Here is a 9,092-nt window from a genome sequence, read left to right on the forward strand (position 1 = left end):
TATGGGGTGTCATGCAATGTTAGATGTGCATACATGATTCACAAGATAGACCCAAAGGGTGCATCCAGATAAGCATGGACATTTTTTTTCCCTGGGGACAAGTAGCAGCAGCACACCTTGTATTGCTGCTACTTGTCCCCGGGACATACCCTTGCCATGTGCATTCTAGCACATGGCAGGTTACCCTGGGTGGGGTAGCAGAGGCTGGGGCCAGCAACTGTGCTAGCCCCAACAGCCTTATCTGGGGTCCTTGGGGCTTCCCAGGACTGCAGTTGTGGCAGGAAGCCTGGCCGGCAGCTGAAGCATAGCTTTGGCCGGCCAGGCTCTAGTTTTGGGCAGCACACACTGCTGCCTTGTGCACTACTGCACTTTTTTTTGGTGTGGAACCCCAGGATCTCCTAGGGTCAACCCCCCCCCGCCCCCCCCCCATGCTGCAAGGTAGCAACAGAGGGAACACCTGCATGTGTGGTGTGTGCCTCCACAGATGGGGCTGTGGTATCCCATACCACACATCTGCCCTCATCTGGAGACAGCTGGAGATTACAAATAGAAACCCATAATGTTAAAAAAAAGTATGACCAGGTGTGGTCTTTCTGAGTCCTTTGCAACAGAATAATTCCTCTATTAACTTTCTGTAATCAAAAATAGAATGGAAACTAACAGACGACATTTTCCAAAGGGTGCCTTGAGCTTAATGATGGGTGCCCTGGGTTATCTTGAGGTCCCTTGAGTCTAAAAAGGTTGAGAACTACTAAGCTAAGGTCCCTAGGCTAAGTATGCCTTATCAAAATTGTCCAGAAGACCTATAAGCGACTGTTTCATACCTATTGATGCAAAAGTCTCTAGTAACTCATGGTACTTTTCCCTAAGAACGTTTTCTCAGGCATAAGCAGTATGATTGCTAGGTTTCTTTTAGTACCAAATTCTTATGAAAACTTTTGGGTTAAAAAGAGCCTCATGAGGAATCAGCATAATAGGTTCTAGAAATTCAAGTTCTGCTTTCTTTAGATAAAGCTGGAAAAAGCACATCTTATGGTGCCTGTTATTCCAAGAGACTACAAAATACAGAAAAAAAACTCCAGCTGAGACCCACTCTAGACTCCAGCCAAAGCTGGTGAGGGTAATTGCCCATGCTTTAGGGATGCTAGAAAGGATAGGATTTCATCAAATCTGGGACAACATAACTAGTCATCTGCCTCTGGGTGGCCATTGTATCCATCTGACAAAACCCAACAACAGACATGTTCTGACAATGCAAGTGAAAAAGACTGTGGGCATTTTGGAAACATCAGTGGCGCCACACCCAAATTACTCCTCCAGAGGCTCTTGTCATGGTTGCTTAGCTGAGATCCTCCAGAAATACCAGCATATGGGTGTCATTTCCAGAAACCTTTGGCACCATGTCAGCATTAGACAAAACTGACTCCAGAAGGCTACTCCTGCACTTCAGGCTTCTGATTTGTGTCGCTCAGCCACCTGCAGTTGCCCCTTTGGGGAGTCTCCAGATGAGCACAGATGTTTGTTTCCCCGGGGACTGTCTGTGCTACGTGTGCTCTAGCATGCAGCAGGTTACCCTGGGTGGGGTAGGGGAGGCTGCCACTGTTCTGGCCCCAGCCACCTCACCTGGGGTCCTGGGGGCAGAAAGCCTGGCCAGGCACTGGAGCATGACTCCTGCAGCTGGCCAGGCTCGGGTTTGGCTACCGTGCACTACTGCCACATGCACTAGCTCCCTGCTTTTTTTTTTGGCATGGGTTTTTTCATCCTGGGCTCTCCCAGAGTCAACCCCACTCCCCTCTATAAGGTAGCGGCACAGGGAACATCTGCACGTGTGGTGTGTGGTGCCGCAGATGGGTCTGCAGCACCACATACCACACATCTGCACTCATCTGGATGCAGCCTTGAAGAGCAACAAGAAATCAGGGTCTTTCCCTCAAACAGTTTCTTCCTGCAAAGGTGATAAAGGCTCCTGAAGGCTTCATGGGCCCCCTACCATCTAAGCCCTAATCATGACAGGTCTATCTTATGTGAAATGAGACTCCTGGAAGAAGACCCAAAAGAGCTGAATAATAAAATGATGATAAAACATATCACATTATTACAGATTTATGTAACTTCATGTCTTGACAAAACTTTTTGTGAGACCTGCAATGACATTTTCAAGCATCCTTTTCTTCACTGACTACATTAAACTTTGCCTAAGTTTGTTAGATGGAATTTTCTTTTAAGTGATCTTGCTTTGTAGGCAAATTTTCCCAGGTTCACCCAGCTTTAATCTCAATCCAATATCCTGACTTGTTTTAGTCTGTAGCTCTTCTATAATGCAGCAACTCAACCATTTCACCACAGGTAAGGAATGAGTCATTTTTAAATCTGAAATGTTATTGATTTCCAAAAAGAATAGTTAAAAAAAAAAAAAAGAGCAAGAACATGCTGCCACTTCTCCGAACTTGTGGGGGTGGGACACAGTCATAAATCTATCTACACTTTTGTTAGTCTTGATGGCTTTCAGATGCAGCCCTCCTGGAATAGCAAAACTCCTTGCTCCAGAAAAGAGGTCTCTGACTACACTGTGTTTGTTACAAATAAGACCTTTCTAAGAGCTATTCAGCAATGTTTTTGAAATGACTAGTGGTACATCCAAGTATTCAATGAGATGTGCTAAGCTTTCATTCACGCAGACTTGCTCTTAGGATTCATTTCACAAGTCTAGTATTGTTTGGTACAGTACATGCTATTCTTTTTCAGATAATGTGGATAGTTGCTCATGTAAACAAATCCCTCCAACACTTTACTACATCTGTAGTCTGACCAAGAGAGGCTCATGACTGGAATAGAATAACATGTCTAAAGTACTTTGGCAAAGCTTGACTTTAACTACTGCTGTTCATTCTTTTTACAAGCACTACATTTACATAAGCACACACTCTTGGGCTGGTTCGAAAATAATATGAATTTTCAGTGTGGGTCATCACAGAGCTCTTTAGCCCAGGTGATTCTGTGATTGTAATGCATTGTGAATTTTTCCAGTGTTCAGTGACCCTCACATTTACCTTTTACCCCTAGGGTGGTGGTATTAGTACACAGGGCTATAAAATGTGTGCAAGAATACTAGGCTGCTCAAAGATTGTTATAGTGTTTATGCTTTTGGATAACAGGGAAAAAAAGAGAAAGATACCTTTATTCCGACATATTAACAACTTTTTAAAAGGGGGGAGGGGGCAATGTTAAAGTGCAACTAAGGAAATTCTTAGAAAATGCTGAAACCAGCTAAATATTTTGAGAACATAATTCAGTAAGCTTTTTTTTTCATTCTCTACAGCATCTAGCAGGCTTGACTCCAAATTTAGCTCAGTCATCTAAAATGGATACCAACTCTTCTATTTTGCATCTTTTTGTTTCTGTTTGTGAACGTGCCTGCATATATTAAGGTGCTTGTGTGCGTATTTCTAGTTTAACTGTGTCTAAACTTCCTCCACCAACAAATAATCCATACTTATGTTAACATTTAACAAATAATGCATACTTAAGTTAACATTTTTCTTCTGTGTACTGATATTTACAGTGTGTAATTTCTTTCCTTATAATTGTAGACATTGAAATTTGTCTTCATGACACAATGAATGCCATTGACTTCTACAAAACTAAAATCCAGCTTCATGTAAAATATTTGCTTGTGCTGCTAGGATCAAGGTTAAAAGCAAGGAAATGCAAGGAAAAGAAGAACAACACAAAATAGAGCAATCTGCTGAAATCCCATCTAGTGGCATATAATCCACACATTTGTTAATATTTTCTAGTACGTGCACTGCAATAATAAATTCACCTCTCAAATCAGACCATTTCTGTGCTTTCCTTTCACGGTTTCTTGTAGTTTCCAAACAATGAACCAAGTCCTGTCAGCCATTATCATTAAGGCCTGATCCTGCAAACTGCAGAACATCACCTTGGTACACATCTCTTCCGGCCATTACCAGTGACTGCTGAAGGCAGTCAGCACCTTCAAGCATGGTTCAGCATTTTTCAGCATCAAACCTGTATTGAAGATCAAACCTGTATTGAAATCAAGATGATTATTCCCATGAGTAAAGAAATCATGATTTGGCCCCAAATCAAACACCTCCTTGACAGGTCTGATGCTGGAACAAAAGCAAAATGTTAGGGGCAAAATCCTGGTTCAGTTGAAGTCAATGGCAAAAGTCACCTGGGAACAGAATTCACCCCAAAACTTGACATATTTACACAGGCCTATTAAATTGGAATATAAAACATGTAAATGTATGTTTCATCAAGCCACTTTTATGTTTTGCTGGCCTCTTTATCTTGTGTCAACTAAAAATTCATAATACTGGTTTTGACTGAAGGCTGGCTTTAATTACAATTTCTTTTACAGGTCTCAACAGCTTTTTGTATCATGGGAAATGAGAGCAATTCTTTCGATCATATTCAGAAAGAAAATGAAAAGGTTGGTAAATGTATAAGTAATTTTAACTGATTCATTGATCTGAATACTTTTAAAGTAATACAGTAAGTATTTCTGTCACACTTTGAAGTTTAAGCTTGGAGCTCAGTTACATCCCTTAGGGTTACTTTATAGCCATTAAGAATGTGTACCTTTTATCTGGTGCCTTCAATTAATTGAATTTCAAAAATATTCTCAAATGTTTTTAGAAAATCATTTAGTTCCTGGAGGACATTCCTGTGTGATTTATTGTTACAGTAATTAAAAGCACTGAGTATTACACTGGTCACTGTTGGAACTCCTGTCTGCCTTTGGCTATATTTTGGTTTAAGTTAAAACATATAGAGCACTTGAGAGACTTGTGAAGCAGAGCAAAAAAAATTAATTCTTTTCAGACTGCTCCAGAATTTTGGCACACTTTTAGAAATAACCTCTTAAAGTGATCACTGTGATATATACATGATAATTATATGCAAGCACAATTAAACTTTCAGACTAAACAATTAAATACAGAATTTTCTGTTATGGTAAATTATTCTTGCCTTCCCATATTCTTTTTCTGTAGTTATAATCAGTGCCATAAAATAATTTTGAGTTTTACACATTCTATCTCTGAAGCAATGATTAAGAGCTTTCAAGAAGAGTTAAAATAGCTAATGAGAATAATTAGCAAAAAAGACTGTTCATCCTGTATTGAAAGCTACTGCTAACTGAAAAAATATGAGTGTTGCTTTAATTGCATCACTCTTTTACAAGGCAGTTGACTTTCCACAGGACTCTTTTTGTAAGAAAAGGGTTTGCTTGCGTGAGTAGTCTCATATGGGCCAACTCACACAGGGAAGGATTTGCAGGATAGGACCCCTTCTCCCCTTTTGCTGTCACTGGTTAACAAGTCCTCATGAACAAGAAGAACCTACTCCTGCAGTCCTTAGGGATCCACTTTAGTTACCTACTCACATAAGATGTGTAGCTGTCTCTCCTTACTGAGACCAAACTCCCACTACCATCAAAAAGAGCCTGGATTGTGGGGGGTTTGGAGCAGCTTCAGTGCAATTCTAAGCATTCTCAGTGCCGGTGACTTCAGCAGGGATGGAGATGACTCGGCTTTTACACAGTTAGAACGATGTTGTTTTCCTGCTTAAAAATAATTCTCTCCACCCACTCATACATCAAATGCCTGAGAAAGCCTTTAACTAACCATCTGATTCCAATAAATATTCTCTTTACTGAGATATAAAGAGCTTCTAAAAACCATGGATCCACAACACTAATTTTATAAAAGCACTCTCTCTTCATGAAACAGTTTTTAAACCTGTGTCCTTGTGAAACATAGAAAATTAAAAATTATCAGGCAGGAACTGAAAACCCCATTTTACCATTGTAGCTATATGTACAGTTTTATAGATCTGGGACAAAGCAGGCCAGTGCTAGATAAACATTTCATATTTAAGTACACACATTAAAGCTGTTGTTTAAATTAATAACCTTTCCTTTTACATTGAATCCCCTAAAGGTTTTCCTAATGTATTTCAGTCTTTTGAATATCACATCGTGAGCCTAGTGTGAGGCAAGGAAAAGAAACATCCCCTTTTGCAGATCTATGCACATTAAGATCAACATTGCAATATTGAAGTGAGTACGGAACTGTGTACCAAAACCCCTGGGGAACTAAAATAGAGTAAAAATCTGATTGTTTATTTCTCCATCTTAATATTTCCTGGGTGATTTAGGGCTTTTCTGTACAATTATCCCCAATCATTTAAACAATGACATTGATTTTCTGGTTAGAAAAATGTAAAACTTTGTGTTTCTGGGGCCTTGGTAATGCAGACGAATTTGGAGAGAGGTGTATATGTTAAGTCCTTGTCTGTATGTGATCCAATATAATGAATAGTAGACTAAAAGCAGGAAAATGAAAGAGCAATTGTCTTATCAGATCTTTCCAGGAGTAGATCTACAGGGAACATTGTGGTAATGCAGGAACTGGCCCAAGCACTTCAGAGACTGTCCCTCATTTTAGGTCTGGTGTAGGGGCAAATGATGCTGTTGTAAGTCCTGTTTAATGATATAGAAACTAAGGTGTGAGGCGTTTTTCATTCAGCAGCCATTCAAAAGAAAAGGAATGCTGGTGTAGCTACACCAGTGGAAAAACACGCCACAGCAGACATGGCCTGAGGCTAACATTTCTCCTCTTGAATTGCAGGGTCTGTTTTTGCTGCATTCTGGGTGTTTCCCAAAGGTCTTTTCCCTGGGTTGCGGCTATGTTGGTACCTCCATGGGTGCTTCACAGTTCCCATTTAGAGAAATCCTCACTATTGGCACCAAACCCCAAATCAGGCTGACTTACATCAGTTCCCACTGGAGTTTCAAATCAGTTCAATTTTGCTTTCCCTCTTGTCCTGATTTGTGACATAGTGCTGTTATGCACCATTAAAAAGCTGCCATAGCTACTATAGAGATGTTTCAATCCTGTGTGAATATGAGAAAATGTTACCAGCCCTTGTACAAAATCTACTTTTACTCTCACAGAGATAGTGGAAAACCCTTATATTCTGATCTCACTGTACTAAAATGTGCTGTAAGAATGTAAGGTGTTTTAAAAATTGTTGTGTTTTTTTTTTTTTAATGAACCCACTCTGAAATTCATCATTGCTGGAAAAGGGAGTTCAAGCAGCAGCAACCAAATCCTAGGGGAACTGAAGGATTCTGTCATTTCTACTCCAGGTACCTCTACCACCACCAAAACAAACGTGGATCTAGTAAAATATGCTAGGCTAGTAAATATACTAGGAAACAAGTGAGGGCAATGCATCTCCTTTTCTAATGGACCCTGATACATACAGCACTTGTAAGCATGTGGTGAACTCTGAAGGACCCAGTCCTGCAAAACTCCAATGAAAGCCAAAGTCCCATGAGCTTAAAGAGAGGGCTGGAGGATCCAGCGTCAAATCAAAATGTCACTTGGGTTTGGGAAGAAATGTTCAGCTAGGTCATCATGGTGATGATCTTAGTGGGGTTTTAAGCTCCCTTCAAAGCACTGAGCAGGGATCATTCTTTATGATCAGATGAGAGAGTGTCCCTACAAAATCATCCAGGGATTGTTCCTGGAGGCAGATGGCACTTGGTCTTTTTGTGCTCCTGAATCAAGACAATGACTATGAAGTCCACCCCAGGCTGCAGGCATTAGGGTAGGGAAGGCAGGGAGGACTGCCCTATGACTTTAAAGCTGGTCTTTTCACTTCAGGGTTACCAAGAAGCCTGCTTAAAGCAATGAAATTAAATAGCTCTTCTTTGAGAACCACTTGAAAAGTGGCTGGGGAAAAACAGATGAGGGGAAAGGGAATGCCTGGAAGGAAACAAGGAGGTTCCTGGTGACAGGTTTAGTCTTCAGGCACTGGCTGGACCTTGGGGAATAAAATGTTGGCTTATTCCTTTGACACTCCTCAGCCTTTTCTCCTCTGATTGTATTCACACTCCCTGCCTGCTGGTCTTCCTAGTGCTAGTAGCCACATAGCCCTAACTACAGGGTAAAGGAATAATGCCTGGGATAATCCAGTTCTGACCAAAGTTGTACATATGCCCAGAGCCAAGCTTCCCCTCCCCATGTCTGTTTCCTACCCCTTTTTATTAAAATGAGTCCCCTTCTTCTCACTGTAGAAGGGAGGGAAGGCTGATTTGTGAAACCTAAGCAAAGCCCAAAACAACACCTGAAACCCCAAGAACGCATCACTCACACCCATGCCTCCCACCTGGGTTGTGTGGGCAATGGCCTGAAGCACCCAGATCTGGCTGGGGGGAGTGCTGAGAGCCTTCTTAGTCCCCTGACCCAACCTCAGGGCATACTGGATCCTGTCTGTCCATCCCACTTACACCACAGGGACAACCAGGAAGTGAAGCTGCTGGGCGCTGGGGACTTGTCTGATGTGAAAGAATACTACACAATCCTCTGAGCAAAATGTCTGTGATGTGCAGGGGGGGCGGGGAGCTGTCTGCTGTCTCACTAATTAGAGAAAGAAAGGAACAAGCCTGCCTATTTGAACTCTTATTGGACTAAAAGTGCCTTCCACACCTACACAGCTGCCTTGGGCATTGTGAGTATGGCCACAATGCCACCACGGAATAGGGCAGGCCATAGGCTTTCACGTGCTCATGCAGCCTCCTACCACTGCTGCAGGTCTCAGGTTAAGAGTTGGCATCTCCATGTGTCCCCCACTCCCACCACACCCAGCCCCTGGCAGCTCCTCAGCCCTGCACCCTGGCTGCCCCTGGACACTCAGGTCTGAGTGGGCTTTCCCTGGTCTTGGGTCCTATTGAGACATCTGCTATAGTTTCTGTCCTTAGCCCCCACACAGGGATTGATCCCTCCTCCCTTCTCTGAAAGTCTGGATTCCTTTCCTTATTGCTGAACAAACAATTAAGGCAGAGAAGGATTGAGCTTCCCTTTGGGCTGGGATAGAGGTGGGGAGGAGGGTGTCCAGTTGTCACAGGCTGCAGTGGAAGTGCTGGGGGGGCTGGGATGGAAGTGGGGTGGGGGGGTTTCCAGCTGCCATAGGCTACAGTGGAGGTGCTGGGTGGGGTCCTGGGACGGAGGTGTAGGGGTGTCCAGCTGCCATAGGCTGCAATAGAGGAGCTG

Source organism: Crocodylus porosus, unplaced genomic scaffold (genome assembly GCF_001723895.1).
Source record: "Crocodylus porosus isolate Cpor-Errol unplaced genomic scaffold, CroPor_comp1, whole genome shotgun sequence".
Classification (NCBI taxonomy): Eukaryota; Metazoa; Chordata; order Crocodylia; family Crocodylidae; genus Crocodylus; species Crocodylus porosus.